The sequence below is a fragment of the Arachis hypogaea genome, chromosome 14 (assembly GCF_003086295.3).
Source record: "Arachis hypogaea cultivar Tifrunner chromosome 14, arahy.Tifrunner.gnm2.J5K5, whole genome shotgun sequence".
Taxonomy (NCBI): domain Eukaryota; kingdom Viridiplantae; phylum Streptophyta; class Magnoliopsida; order Fabales; family Fabaceae; genus Arachis; species Arachis hypogaea.
The window spans coordinates 77,288,193-77,302,385 of record NC_092049.1 but is presented as its reverse complement, the minus strand read 5'-3'; the positions used below and the strand labels follow the sequence as shown (position 1 = coordinate 77,302,385).

Sequence of the window (14,193 nt, the reverse complement as noted above, 5' to 3'; positions counted from 1 at the left end):
AGATCATAAAGTCTATAGGCTCATGCTTTTCCTTTTTGCTGTAAGAGACAGAGCTAGAGTATGGTTGGACTATCAACCTAAGGATAGCCTGAACTCTTAGGATAAGCTGGTCAAGGCCTTCCTAGCCAAGTTCTTTCCTCCTCAAAAGTTGAGCAAGCTTAGAGTGGATGTTCAAACCTTCAGACAGAAAGAAGGTGAATCCCTCTATGAAGCTTGGGAGAGATACAAAGGACTGACCAAAAAGTGTCCTTCTGACATGCTTTCAGAATGGACCATCCTGGATATATTCTATGATGGTCTGTCTGAGTTATCTAAGATGTCATTGGATACTTCTGCAGGTGGATCCATTCACCTAAAGAAAACGCCTGCAGAAGCTCAAGAACTCATTGACATGGTTGCTAATAACCAGTTCATGTACACTTCTGAGAGGAATCCTGTGAGTAATGGGACGCCTATGAAGAAAGGAGTTCTTGAAGTTGATACTCTGAATGCCATATTGGCTCAGAACAAAATATTGACTCAGCAAGTCAATAATATTTTTCTGAGTGTGAATGGAATACGAGCTGCATCCAACAGTACTCAAGAGGCATCTTCTGAAGAAGAAGCTTATGATCCTGAGAACCCTGCAATAGCAGAGGTAAATTACTTAGGTGAACCTTATGGAAACACCTATAACTCATCATGGAGAAATCATCCAAATTTCTCATGGAAGGATCAAAAGCCTCAACAAGGCTTTAATAATGGTGGAAGAAACAGGTTTAACAATAATAAACCTTTTCCATCATCCACTCAGCAACAGACAGAGAACTCTGAACAAAATACTCCTAATTTAACAAACCTAGTCTCTGATCTATCTAAGGCCACTGTAAGTTTCATGAATGAAACAAGATCTTCCATTAGAAATCTGGAAGCACAAGTGGGCCAGCTGAGTAAAAGGATCACTGAAATCCCTCCTAGTGCTCTCCCAAGCAATACAGAAGAGAATCCAAAAGGAGAGTGCAAGGCCATTGACATAACCAAAATGGCCGAACCTGTAAGGGAAGGAGAGGACGTGAATCCCAAGGAGGAAGACCTCCTGGGACGTCAAGTGATCAATAAGGAGCTTCCCTCTGAGGAACCAAAGGACTCTGAGGCTCATCTAGAGACCATAGAGATTCCATTGAACCTCCTTATGCCCTTCATGAGCTCTGATGAGTATTCCTCTTCTGAAGAGAATGAGGATGTAACTGAAGAGCAAACTGCCAAGTTTCTTGGTGCAATCATGAAGCTAAATGCCAAATTATTTGGCATTGATACTTGGGAAGTTGAACCTCCCTTGTTCATCAATGAACTAAGTGATCTGGATCAACTGACATTGCCTCAGAAGAGACAGGATCCTGGAAAGTTCATAATACCCTGTACCATAGACACCATGATCTTTAAGGCTCTATGTGACCTTGGCTCAGGAATAAACCTCATGCCCCTCTCTGTAATAGAGAAACTGGGAATCTATGGGGTGCAAGCTGCTAAAATCTCATTAGAGATGGCAGACAATTCAAGAAAACAGGCTTATGGACAAGTAGAGGACGTGTTAGTAAAGGTTGAGGGCCTTTACATCCCTGCTGATTTTATAGTCCTGGATACTAGAAAGGAAGAGGATGAATCCATTATCCTAGGAAGACCTTTCCTGGCCACAGCAAGAGCTGTGATTGATGTTGACAGAGGAGAATTAGTCCTCCAAATGAATGAGGACTCCCTTGTGTTTAAAACTCAAGGATCTCTCTCTGCAACCATGGAGAGGAAGCATGAAAAGCTTCTCTTAAAGCAGAGTCAACCAAAGCCCCCACAGTCAAACTCTAAGTTTGGTGTTGGGAGGCCACAACCAAATTCTAAGTTTGGTGTTGAACTCCCATATCCAAACTCTAAGTTTGGTGTTGGGGAGTCTCAACAAAGTTCTGCACACCTGTGAGGCTCCATGAAGAGCCCACTGTCAAGCTATTGACATTAAAGAAGCGCTTGTTGGGAGGCAACCCAATGTTTATTTATCTAATTTTTATTTTCATTGTTTTTCATGTCTTTATAGGTTCATGATCATGTGGAGTCACAAAATAAATAGAAAAATTGAAAACAGAATCAAAAACAGCAGAAGAAAAATCACACCCTGGAAGAGCATCTGTCTGGCGTTCAGCGCCAGAACAGAGCATGGTTCTGGCGCTGAACGCCCAAAATGGGCAGCTTCTGGGCGCTGAACGCCAGAACAGGCATGGTTCTGGCGTTCAACGCCAGAAATGGCACACAAATGGGTGTTGAACACCCAAAATGGCCACCAATCTGGCGCTGAACGCCCAGAGTTGTGTGCAAAGGCATTTTTACATGCCTAATGGGTGCAGGGATGTAAATCCATGAACACCTCAGGATCTGTGGACCCCACAGGATCCCCACCTACCTCCACTCACTTCTTCTCACTACTCTCTTTCACACAACCCCATAAACACTCTTCCCCAAAAAAACCCTTCACCAATCACCTCAAACTCTCTTTTCCATCACCTCTTCACCACTCACATCCATCCACTCTTCCCCATAAACCTACCTCATAAACTCCACCTACCTTTAAAATTCAAAACCAATTTCCCACCCAAACCCACCCATATGGCCGAACCTTAACCCCCCCTCCCTTCCCTATATAAAGCCCTCCATTCTTCATCAAATTCACACAACACACCCCTCTTGGCTGAAACACTTCCCACTCTCCCTCTCCTCCATTTCTTCTTCTTCTTATATTCTTCTTTTCTTGCTCGAGGACGAGCAAAATTCTAAGTTTGGTGTGGTAAAAGCATAAGCTTTTTGTTTTTCCATTACCATTGATGGCACCTAAGACCGGAGAATCCTCTAGAAAGGGGAAAGGGAAGACAAAAGCTTCCACCTCCGAGTCATAGGAGATGGAAAGGTTCATCTCCAAAGCTCATCAAGACCACTTCTATGATGTTGTGGCCAAGAAGAAGGTGATCCCTGAGGTCCCTTTCAAACTCAAAAGAAATGAGTATCCGGAGATCCGACATGAAATTCAAAGAAGAGGTTGGGAAGTTCTAACAAATCCCATCCAACAAGTCGGCATCCTAATGGTTCAAGAGTTCTATGCCAATGCATGGATCACCAAGAACCATGATCAAAGTAAGAACCCGGATCCAAAGAACTATGTTACAATAGTTCGGGGGAAATACTTAGATTTTAGTCCGGAGAATGTGAGGTTGGCGTTCAACTTGCCAAACATAGAAGAGAGCGCACGCCCCTACACAAGGAGAGTCAACTTTGATCAAAGGTTGGACCAAGTCCTTATGGACATATGTGTAGAAGGAGCTCAATGGAAGATTGACTCCAAAGGCAAGCCGGTTCAACTCAGAAGATTGGACCTCAAGCCTGTGGCTAGAGGATGGTTGGAGTTCATTCAATGCTCAATCATTCCCACTAGCAACCGGTCTGAAGTTACTATAGACCGGGCCATCATGATCCATAGCATCATGATTGGAGAAGAGGTGGAAGTTCATGAGATTATACCTCAAGAACTCTACAAGGTGGCTGACAAGTCCTCCACTATGGCAAGGTTAGCCTTTCCTCACCTCATTTGCCACCTATGCAATTCGGCTGGGATTGACATAGAGGGAGATATCCTCATTAAAGAGGACAAGCCCATCACTAAGAAAAAGATGGAGCAAGCAAGAGAGCCCATTCATGGAGCTCAAGAGGTGTATAAAGCTCATCACTATGAGATCCCGGAGATGCCTCAAATGCACTTTCCTCCACAAAACTATTGGGAGCAAATCAACACCTCCCTAGGAGAATTGAGTTCCAATATGGGACAATTAAGGGTGGAACATCAAGAGTACTCCATCATGCTCCATGAAATAAGAGAAGATCAAAAAGCAATGAGGGAGGAGCAACAAAGACAAGGAAGAGACATAGAAGAGCTCAAGGACATCATTGGTTCCTCAAGAAGGAAACGCCACCATCACTAAGGTGGATTCATTCCTTGTTCTTATTTCTTCTGTTTTTCATTTTCTATGTTATGTGCTTATCTATGTTTGTGTCTTCACTACATGATCATTAGTGGTTAGTAACTATGTCTTAAAGTTATGAATGTCCTATGAATCCATCACCTCTCTTAAATGAAAAAATATTTTAATTCAAAAGAACAAGAAGTACATGAGTTTCGAATTTATCCTTGAACTTAGCTTAATTATATTGATGTGGTGACAATGCTTCTTGTTTTATGAATGTATGCTTGAACAGTGCATATGTCTTTTAAAGTTGTTGTTTAAGAATGTTAAATATGTTGGCTCTTGAAAGAATGATGACTAGGAAACATGTTATTTGATAATCTGAAAAATCATAAAAATGATTCTTGAAGCAAGAAAAAGCAGCAAAGAACAAAGCTTGTAGAAAAAAAAGGGGCAAAAAAAAAAATAGAAAGAAAAAGCAAGCAAAAAAAGCCAAAAGCTCTTAAAACTAAGAGGCAAGAGCAAAAAGCCAATAACCCTTAAAACCAAAAGGCAAGGGCAAATAAAAAGGATCCCAAGGCTTTGAGCATCAGTGGATAGGAGGGCCTAAAGGAATAAAATCCTGGTCTAAGCGGCTAAACCAAGTTGTCCCTAACCATGTGCTTGTGGCGTGTAGGTGTCAAGTGAAAACTTGAGACTGAGCGGTTAAAGTCAAGGTCCAAAGCAAAAGAAGAGTGTGCTTAAGAACCCTGGACACCTCTAATTGGGGACTTTAGCAAAGCTGAGTCACAATCTGAAAAGGTTCACCCAATTATGTGTCTGTGGCATTTATGTATCCGGTGGTAATACTGGAAAACAAAGTGCTTAGGGCCACGGCCAAGACTCATAAAATAGCTGTGTTCAAGAATCATCATACTGAACTAGGAGAATCAATAACACTATCTGAACTTTGAGTTCCTATAGATGCCAATCATTCTGAACCTCAATGGATAAAGTGAGATGCCAAAACTATTCAAGAGGCAAAAAGCTATAAGTCCCGCTCATATGATTGAAGCTATGTTTCATTGATAGTTTGGAATTTATAGTATATTCTCTTCTTTTTATCCTATTTGATTTTCAGTTGCTTGGGGACAAGCAACAATTTAAGTTTGGTGTTGTGATGAGCGGATAATTTATACGCTTTTTGACATTATTTTTAGTATGTTTTTAGTAGGATCTAGTTACTTTTAGGGATGTTTTCATTAGTTTTTATGTTAAATTCACATTTCTGGACTTTACTATGAGTTCATGTGTTTTTCTATGATTTCAGGTAATTTCTGACTGAAATTGAGGGACTTGAGCAAAAATCAGATTCAGAGGTTGAAGAAGGACTGCTGATGCTGTTGGATTCTGATCTCCCTGCACTCAAAGTGGATTTTCTGGAGCTACAGAACTCGAACTTTGGCCAAGAATAGATGACGCAAACTTGCGTTCAACGCCAGCTCTCTGCCCAAATCTGGCGTCCAGCGCCAGAAAAGGATGCAAAACCAGAGTTGAACGCCCAAACTGGCACAAAAACTGGCGTTCAACTCCAAGAAGGACCTCTACACGTGCAACACTCAAGCTCAGCCAAAGCACACACCAAGTGGGCCCCGGAAGTGGATTTATGCATCAATTACTTACTTCTGTAAACCCTAGTAGCTAGTTTATTATAAATAGGACCTTTTACTATTGTATTAGGTATCTTTGATCATCTTAGGATCCTTGATCAGTTGTATGCTATCTTTGATCATCTTAGGATCTTTGATCAGTTGTATGCTATCTTAGATCACGTTTGAGGACTGGCCTCTCGGCCATGCCTGGACTTTCACTTATGTATTTTTAACGGTAGAGTTTCTACACTCCATAGATTAAGGTGTGGAGCTCTACTATTTCTCAAGGATTAATGCAAAGTACTACTGTTTTCTATTCAATTCATCTTGTTTCGCTTCTAAGATATTCATTCGTACTTCAATCTGAATGTGATGAACGTGACAATCATCATCATTCCCTATGAACACGTGCCTGACAACCACTTCCGTTCTACCTTAGACTGAATGAGTATCTCTTAGATCTCCTAACCAGAATCTTCGTGGTGTAAGCTAGAATGATGGCGGCATTCAAGAGAATCCGGAAGGTCTAAACCTTGTCTGTGGTATTCCGAGTAGGATTCAATGAATGAATGACTGTGACGAGCTCCAAACTCGCGATTACGGGGCGTTAGTGACAGACGCAAAAGGATAGTAAATCCTATTCCAACATGATCGAGAACCGACAGATGAATAGCCGTGCCGTGACAGGGTGCGTTGACCATTTTCACTGAGAGGATAAGATGAAGCCATTGACAAGGGTGATGCCTCCAAACGATTAGCCGTGCCGTGACAGGGCATTGGATCATTTTCCCGAGAGATGACCGAAAGTAGCCATTGACAGTGGTGATGTATCACATAAAGCCAGCCATGGAAAGGAGTAAGACTGATTGGGTGAAGATAGCAGGAAAGCAGAGGTTCAGAGGAACAAACGCATCTCTATACGCTTATCTGAAATTCTCACCAATGATTTACATAAGTATCTCTATCCCTCTTTTATTAATTATTTTCGAAAACCACATTACTGTTTGATATCCGCCTGACTGAGATTTACAAGGTGACCATAGCTTGCTTCATACCAACAATCTCCGTGGGATTCGACCCTAACTCACGTAAGGTATTACTTGGACGACCCAGTGCACTTGCTGGTTAGTTACACGGAGTTGTGAACCATGGTCTTGGCATCATGTTTTTGGCGCCATTTCCAGGGAAAGAAAGAACAATGAATTTTACATAATTAAAGTGTAATCACGATTCCGCGTACCAATCCCACTCCATTGTGGGTTATTACTTGACGATACTTTGGTGCGCTTGCCAAAAGAACGGATTCACCATCTTTTAATGGGGTGTGAATTCGAGTCATCAAGTTTTATGCCGCCGTTGCCCGGGATTAATTGTGATTAACAAACTACCGGTTGGTTGATTACCTAGATTAGACATTTTTCCCTTTATTTTTTGTTTTTGTCATTTAATTTCTTTTAATTTTCTCTTGCTAGTAAGGTGTTTGTGTTATTGCCTCACTAAGAATCTCTCATCTGTGACAATGGGGATTCTAATTTCTTTTGGTGATTATTGTTTGAGACAGAGCATTTTGCAAGTAAGAAAAGAGTCTACCTCATCTTTTGATCAATCATGTCATATGGGATATTGTCCACCACCACAAAATGATTCTAGTCATTTTTCTAATGGTGGCTGGAAATATCACCAAAGAATGATAGAGTATGAGCAATCAAATGAAATGGAATACCTTCCAGAGCCACAAAATAGTTCATGTTGTTATGATAACTTCCGAAATTTTGGCTGGGATTTTAACGCTGCATACCCCATTCATCAAGGACTATCATCCCGTAATTGTCCAACCTATGTACCTCCACAAAATCTTCTAGAATTTGCAATAGAAGAACTCTCCAAGAGATATCTCTTCATTTCCCAACTCAATGAGTTTTTAAGGCAAAATGTAAAAGAGGTGATTGAAGATATGGAAATCTCAAGGAGAAATCAAGAAGAGCCAATGAGACAATTGGCACTACATTTTGTTGATGAACCTACCAATGTCTTCCCTTGGCCAGGGGAAGAATATCATGCCATCAGTCTAAGGAGTGGAGAAGTGCTTTATGAAAGTGAAATTGAGGAAATGGTAGAGCAAGAAGAAGAGATCCTTGTACCAAGTGAGCCACCATTCCAAGAAGTTCTTGATAAAGAGTCCAACCATCTCACAACACCCAAGTTTTGAAAACAAAGAAGTGAAGGCAATCAACAAAAGCACCAAAGAGAGGATGGTGACCAAGAAAAGAAGGAAAATATCCATGAAGAAGAGGTCAACTAAAAGCCATTCCACCCCTACCCCCAACAAGCAAGTTCACTCAAGCTAACAACAAAAGAGAGCTTGTTGGGAAGAGGCCAACACAGGGGACCTCAACTTACTCTTCTTTTCCCTTGAGGTCCTTCCTCTTAACAAACTGGAAGAAGAGAAAGAAAGTTGAGAATAACATGTCAAGCTAATGACACTAAAAGAGCGCTTGTTGGGAGGCAACCCAACCATAGGTAACATTTTCATTCTTTGCTTTATTTATTTTCAATAATTTGACATATGATTGCATTCTAAGTTTGGTGTTGCCATGCAACAATTTGAGTTTGAATCTTCACTGGGTACTTGCAATATTCTAAAATGAGGGTGCCACACTAAGTTTGGTGTTGCCACTTATTTTTCATTCAAAGTACCATGCATACACCACTTATTAATGCAATCACATTGTCTCTATTTTTACTTCTTGTGCCTTTATTGTATCCTTAATTTTTGCTTGCCTAAACCACATGTATTATTAACACTCTATTGTTTGAGACATTCATGAACTATCATAAACCCCATCACTACTGTTTTATTCATTTCTTGAGGACAAGGAATCATTCTAAGTTTGGTGTGAGAAGGGGAAGAATAGGAGGAAAGTGACAACAACAATGAAGATGAACTACAAGGTGGTAAAGTTTCTTTTCCTCTTATTTGTTTCTAGTATTTTGAATTGCATGATTGTCTTCTATTTCCTTTGTATACATGTGTGTTGAGAATAAGCATAGCTTGATTATTGAATTGTAACATGTGCTATGATATTATGACTACCATCTTGAGTTTTGTGAGTCAAAAGCAATTAAGTATTATGATCATAAACAAACAAGGTTATTAAAGAAGAAGTCAGTATGAGCTTATAAGTATTGGGAAGCTAGCATGACTATTGTTGCTCAATTGTATTTGAATTTGTTTAATTGAAGTTTTCATCTAGGACATTTTATGAAATTTTTGAAATCATCAAAACTTTGAAGAAGCAATTGCAAATAAGGCAAGAAAAAGAAAAAGGGAAAGAATGAGAAAGCTGAAGGCTCTAAGTACCAATGACAATATATTTGTTAAGTACTTGTGGTGTTTATGTATCAAGAAAAAAGCTTGAAAACAAAACACTTAGAGTCAAGGCTAGGCTCAAGTGCAAAGCACTCCCTCAAAGCTCAAGGCTCTGAGCATCAATGATTAGAGAAATAAAGAAAAGAAACAAATGAGCTAAAATAGTCCTCTAATTAAATGCTTGTGGTGCTTATGTATCAAGTGGTAATACTTGAAAACAAAACATTTAGAGTCGTAGCTTTCAACACATGGTGCAAAGAACCCAAAAAGTTAAGCTAAGAAAAGAATGAAAAGCTTGTTTCAAGGAAGGAACATAAAGAAAAAGATTTCATAAAATGAGCTAGATAGAAGCATCAATCATTTGAATGTCTTTTGTGATTGTAGCATGCATAAGAAACTAGCCAACCATGAACATAAAAATTGCTACTCTTCTCACCTTGGTTTGTCAAACTTTATTGCATGATTCTTTATTTGCTTGAAGACAAGCAAAGTTTAAGTTTGGTGTTGTGATGACTGCGCATCATGTACCCTTTTTCTTATCTAAAAGAACCATAAAAAGAGCATAATCTCATTTATCAATGCAGTTTCATGAACCAAATGATATATATTATGGTACATTACTTTGAAATAGGTTGTGCTGAATTTCAGGTGATAAGAGCAACAAAAAGGGAAGGAAAACAACAAATAAGGATGGGCGTGTGAAGTTGGGCGTGCCACTTGAAGCTCTGGGCGTGGCACACCAAGCTTTTGAACCAACTTTCAACAATGGGCATGTCACTTGAAGCTATGGGAGTGGCACGCCAAGCCAACATTCCAGCAAAGAAGGTTGAAGAATTTTACATGGGCGTGCCACTTGGTGCTATGGGCGTGGCACGCCAAGTTTGTGAAGCCAAGATGTCAAAGAGGGTGTGCCACTTGGTGTTTTGGGTGTGGCACGCCAGGCTTAAGTTCCAGAGCAGTGATTTTGAGCACCACTATGGGCGTGGCACGCCAAGCATTGGGCGTGGCATGCCGGGGCATATGCCAGCATGACCTCTTCTCATTCAAATGAAGATATCTTGCGCTACACAACTCCAAATGAGATGCTTTTAGTGTCATTATAAAGTAGACATTCAGAGCTTTCCAACCATATATAACACTTTATAATTGACACTGGAATGGAGGAAGATATTGACCCCAAAATCACATAGAGAAAAACACGTCACTGCAGAGTTACTAGCCTGACCTCTTCATCTTCAAAGGAACATAACTTGAGTTGTAGAGGTCCAAATGATGTGATCTTGGTGGCGTTGGAAAGCTGACATAAAGAGATTTCCAACGATATATAAAACTCTAGGGTAGACATTAAAACTAGAGGTGAAAAAGGCCATTATATTAGCGTTGCAAAACCTGGGCGTGCCACTTGATATCGAAGGCGTGGCACACCAGCTCTGTTTTCATAATGGGCGTGCCACTTGGAATTCTGGGTGTGGCACACCAGTTCAAATGGCCAGAGAGGAGATTTTGGTGCATCATTAAGGCGTGGCACGCCAGTTTTGGGCGTGGCACGCCATCTTCACAACATATGGGGCGTGACACGCCAGAAGTGGGCGTGGCACGCCGGGCTACCTGACAGACTGACCTATCCACCTTTAAATGGGCATAACTTGAGCTACAGAGGTCCAAATGAGTTGATTCCAAAGGCGTTGGAAAGCTAACATCTAGGGATTTTTAAAAATATATAATAATTAATAGTGGACATTCATTTTGAGGCCCAACCAACTCCATACTTTCAACGTTGCAAAGTGGATCATACTCTAAAGGGCAAAATCAAGTGGGAGTGGCACTTGAAACCACATGCCAACTTCTTTCTGCAGCCTCCAACCTTCAATCAAGCCCACTCCAACTCTCATTCAAGCCATACTTATCAATCAATCAAGGCCACAAGAAAAATCTAGAATAGTTTATTTTCATTTCATTGTAATTTGCTTTTAATTTCATTTAAGTTTGTAATTTAGGAGAGCCTATTTAAAGGCCTTAGTTTCATAGAATTAGGCATGGCTTGATTGGGGGGAAGTCTTCGGACCCTCTCTATTCACCATCAATTTCTTCTCTTTTATTTCTTACTTTGTAAATAATTTAGTTATGAGCTCTATTGTTTTTCAATGGATTGATTGTTTTTATTCTTCTTCTTCTCTTCATCTCTCTTTGATTTACTAGAAAGAATTTCGTTCTTCATGGTAGCATTCAATTATCTTGGAAAAGAGATTGAATGTAATTGGGTTTTATGGGAACCTTGGAAGAGGAAACATAAAACCATGCTTGAAATTCTTTCTCACACTTGAATAGGATTTGGGTTTTGGTGTTTGGATATGGTGACATATAATCCTCCCTCTACTTGAACCTAGGAAAGTGTGTGGTATAATCAGGGAACAAGCTTCATCTCTTCTCATGAGCAATTAGACCAAGGAATTGGCTATCGATCAAGATTTGAGAGATTGAGTCACCAAGGAATTTGCATGATTGAAGATGAAATGAAATCAATTAATCCGGAGAATGCAATATCTCTTGATCCTAATGCTTATTTTGTCTTTCTTTCTTTTATTTACTTTATGGTTGTTTACATTTTCTGCATTTTACATTTCTAGCACTTTACTTTCTTGTACTTTACTTTCCTTGCTATTTACTTTCTTGCACTTTATTTGCTTTCCTTTACTTTCATGTCATTTACATTTTCTTGTTTGATTATCAATCCAATATGAACCGTCTAACTAGGATAATCAATTAACTATTGCTTGCTTTAATCCGTTAATTCTCGTGGGATCGACCTCACTCTTTGTGAGTTTTATTACTTGATACGACTCAGTGCACTTGCCGGTAGTTAAAATGGAAGAAGTAAATATTTTTCCGTTATCATGGCATTTTGAGAAGGATCATCAAGGAGAATGAACCGCAGAAGCTTCACCCTCAATCAGAATGGATCTGCACTAACCCTGGAATTCAGATATGGAGGAGTATTGGCGGCTGCTCAAACCAGCGTCAATCACATACAGCCTGCCATAGAAGAAATCATCATAATTGAAGAAGACAGTAATACCAGAGTTAATCCAGAAGGACAAAGCATCTTCAATCCTTAACCACCTTCTTATCATAGTTTACACTACTTCTGAGTTCTGATTTTCCCTTTTTCTTTATTTACTTTTAAACAATCAATCATATTGCATTTAAACAAATTCAACAATTCTTCTATTCACCTGAATAAGACCTGCAAGATAACCATAGCTTGCTTCAAACCACAATCCTCGTGGGATCGACCCTGACTCACTTAGGTATTACTTGGACGACCTAGTGCACTTGCTGGTTCAGTTGTACTAAGTGTGGGGATTCGTGTACCAGCGCACCTTTGACAGTTGTCGCACCATTTAACTTTTACCATGCAATCTTTCTTTAAAGTTGGCCAGTAATAGCCTGCTCTGAGTAACTTTGCTGCTAGGCTTCAGCCTCCTATATGCATGCCGTAAATGCCTTCATGTGCCTCCGACATTGCCAAAGTGGCATCTTCGTCTCCCAAGCTCTTCAAGAGAGGTCGGGAAAATCCTCTCCTGTAAAGGTCATCTCTGATCATGGTGAAGAAACTTGCTTTCTTTCTGAAATGCTTTAGATTCCCTTCTGTTGTTGGTAATGTTTCATATTTCAAGAAGTTGATATATGGGGTTCTCCAATCTTACACCTGTGATAAACTCAGAATAAAACTACCGCATGTGCTGGGTTGTTCTAATGTTATTTGTGACAAACTAGATGGTGTTCCTATTTTTCTTGATGTAGGTAGCTTAGAGAATACGTCGGCCCTAGTATTCTCACTTTGGTTGATATGTATAATTTGGAAGTTCAAAAATTGCTTGATTAAATGTTTTTCTTGTGCATAATATTGTTCTAATAGAGGTTCGCATACCTGGAATATGTTGTTTACCTGTTTTACTATGAGCAGTAGACTTTGATGTACTATACTCTGCTTTCCTTGGCTAAGTGTAGGCCAGCCAAGAGTGCTTCATAGTTGGATTTGTTGTTACTGACTGGGAACATGTACTTTATTGACTGTTCGGTTGAGACCCCTTTTTTATCTTTTAGAACGATCCCGGCTCCGCCGCCATCCTCGTTGGAGGCCCCATCGATGTGTAACTCCCATTGCGGATAAATTTCCATTACAGATGTGAATTCCGCAACAAAGTCAGCTAAAACTTGGGATTTTAGTGAGCCTCAAGCTTGGTAGTCAATATCGTGCTCGGACAGTTCAACAGTCCATTTAGTTAATCTTCCTGCTAGATCGGGTTTTGATAGAACCTGTCGTAGCAGTTGATTGGTCCGTACTATGATCATGTAGCTTTGGAAATAGTTCCTGAGTCGTCGTGCTGTAATCATTAGAGCATAAGCTAGCTTTTTAATAGTTGGGTACTGAGTTTCTGTGTTCTGTAAAATTTTGCTGACAAAATAGACTAGACGCTGCTCCCGACCTATTTTTGTGATAAGGACAGACAAAATGGAGTTAGTAGAAACTGAAAGATATAGGTAGAGTGGACTACCATGTATTGGTTTTGTTAATATCGGGGGTGATTATAGGATTTGTTTGAACTCGGTGAAGGCCACTTCGCATTGGTCCAACCACTCAAATTTATTTGATTTTCGCAATGTGTTGAAGAAGTGGGTTGATCTTGCCGCCATTGTTGGCAGGAACCTTGACAGGGCTGCCAGTCTTCCAGTAAGCTGCTGTACTTCCTTGATTGTTCTCGGTGAATTCCTCTTAATGATTAATTTGCACTTATCTATATTTACTTTGATGCCTCTATGGGTTAGCATGGACCTAAGGAACTTTCCTCCTTGTACCCCGAAGGCATATTTTTCTGGGTTCAAGCGCATGTTATACTTTCTAATTGCTCAAAGATCTCTTTAAGATCGAACAGGTGTTTTTCTTCTATTTCTGACTTGACCACCATGTCATCTACGTATACTTCCATGTTTTCCTGATCTGGCTTTGGAAAACCTTGTTCATTAGTCGTTGGTATGTAGCCCCTGCATTCTTGAGGCCGAAGGGCATGACTTTTTAACAGAAATTCCCATGGTTGGTTATGAAGGCCGTCTTGTCCTCATCTGATGGGTGCATGAGTATTTGGTTGTAGCCCAAGTATGCGTCCATGAATCTTAGTATCTGGTAGTCGTACATGTTGTCGACGAGCTTATCAAT

The 14,193-nt window shown here is 40.1% G+C and overlaps 1 non-coding gene across 1 annotated transcript; it reads right to left on the bottom strand.

Moving 5' to 3' along the window:
• Positions 1 to 154: 154 nt before the first annotated feature.
• On the bottom strand, positions 155 to 262 carry LOC112746497 (small nucleolar RNA R71). The gene has a single exon (XR_003174378.1). It is a non-coding gene; the product is annotated as a small nucleolar RNA R71 (small nucleolar RNA).
• Between the last annotated feature and the right edge of the window lie 13,931 nt (positions 263 to 14,193).